Genomic DNA, 2,083 nt, shown 5'->3' with positions numbered 1-2,083 from the left:
ATATATTAGCATTCTAGTTTCTCAACATCCTCATCAATACTTTTTATTGTCTGTCTTTTTTATTATACCCATCCTAATGGATATGAAGTGATATCTCATCATGATTTTATTCTCCTAATGACTAATAATGTTGAGCATCTTTACATATGCTTATTGTCATTTGTCTATCTTATTTGGATAAACATATATTTAGGTTATTTTAAAATTGATTGTCTTTTTATTGTTGAGTTGTAAGTTCTGAATAAGTCTCTTATCAGTTATGTGATTTGCAAATGTTTTTTCTCATTCTGTGGGTTGTCCCTTCACTTTCTCCAGGTTTCCTTTATTTATTTATTTTTTTCACTTAGGACAGGAAATATTTTATTCAAAACTATCAGAGAAACAGACAGGCTGGGTCTATAACAAAATATCATGTTTAAAGCATAGGCCAGTAATTATATGTGAGAATATACACTGCTACATACAAATTAACTGATCAGATCAGAACTTTTCAATGTTTAAATCAGAATAAGCTTCCCTGTAAAAGCAGCACCTATGTGACATTTTAACTTTAGTATTCCTGTCCTTTAACAGAATCCACACCAACCTTCTCATAGTCCTTCTCAAGGGCAGCCATGTCCCCATAGGTGTCAGAAAACTTTCCTCCTCCATGCCCTTCCCCACGTACCAATGAACAAAGGCACACTAGGCATATATCAGGTCAAACTTGTGGTCCAGGCAGGCCCAGGCCTCAGCAATAGCTGTGGTGTTGCTCAGCATGCACACAGCTCACTGTGCTTTAGCTAGGTCTCTACCAGGTACCACAGTGGGAGGCTGGTAATTAATGCCAACTTTGAAGCCAATGGAGCACCAATCCACAAACTGGGTGGTATGCTTGGTCTTGAAGGTGGCAATGGCGGCATTGACATCTTTGAGAACCACTGTACAACAGGAAGTGAGGCATGTATTTACCATGATGAGGGGCATGTTTCACTGTCTGGTTGGCTGGCTCAAAGCAGGCATTGGTGATCTCTGCTACAGAAAGCTGTTGTTCATGGTAAGCTTTCTCAGCAGAGATGACAGGGGCATACATGGCCACAGGGAAGTAGATGCGTGAATAGGGCACCAGGTTGGTCTGTCAGATCAACATTCAGGGCTCCATCAAATCTGAGGGAAGCAGTGATGGAGGATACAATTTTATCTATCAACTTATTTAGTTTAGTATAGGTTGGGCTCTCAATGTCAAAGTTTCTATGACAGATGTAATAGATGGTCTCATTGTCAACCATTAAGGCACAATCAGAGTGCTCCAGGGTGGTGTGGGTGGTGAGGATGGAGTTGTAGGGCTCAACTACAGCTGTGGAAACTTGGGGTGCTGGGTAAATGGAGAACTCCAGCTTGGACTTCTTGCCGTAATCAAGAGAGATGTTCCATCAGCAGGGAGGTGAACCCAGAACCAGTTCCCCCACCAAACTAAGGAAAACTAAGAAGCCCTGAAGACCTGTGTACTGGTCAGCCAGTTTCTGAATTCAGTCCAAGACAAGATCAATGATCTCTTTGACAATGGTGTAGTGTCTACAAACATAGGTATTAGCAGCATCTCCTTGCCTGTGATGAGCTGCTAAGGGTGGTAGAGCTGGTGGTAGGTGCCAGTGCGAACTTCATCAATGATCATGGATTTCAGGTCCGCAGACACTGCCCTGGGCACATGCTTGCCAGTGCCTGTCTCACTGAAAGTGTTGAAGGAGTCATCTCCCCCGCCAATGGTCTTGTCACTTGGCATCTGGCCATTAGGCAGAATGCCATGTTCCAGGCAGTAGAGCTCGCAGCAGGCATTGCCAATCTGGACACCAGCTTGGCCAACGTGGATGGAGATGCACTCATACACGGTTGCTGCTTTGCAGCTGCTGAGCAGATGGCTGAGAGGAAAAGAAGTTGTTACCTCTTGTAGTGCAACTCTTAGGTGGTTGATGTAAGAGAACCTCTCCAGGTTTCTTTTAAAGCACAAAAGTTTTTAATTTTTATTAAGTCCAATTTATCTGTGCGCGTGTGTGTGTGTGTGTGTGTGCGTGTGCGTGTGCGTGTGTGTGTATGCGCGCATGCA

General features: G+C 43.3%; 1 pseudogene; it reads right to left on the bottom strand.

Annotated features, from left to right (window-relative positions):
- Positions 1-550: 550 nt before the first annotated feature.
- On the bottom strand, positions 551-1,777 carry LOC102886302 (annotated as a pseudogene).
- Between the last annotated feature and the right edge of the window lie 306 nt (positions 1,778-2,083).

The sequence above is a fragment of the Pteropus alecto genome, unplaced genomic scaffold (assembly GCF_000325575.1).
Source record: "Pteropus alecto unplaced genomic scaffold, ASM32557v1 scaffold79, whole genome shotgun sequence".
Classification (NCBI taxonomy): Eukaryota; Metazoa; Chordata; class Mammalia; order Chiroptera; family Pteropodidae; genus Pteropus; species Pteropus alecto.
This window is presented reverse-complemented; position numbering and strand designations above follow the sequence as displayed.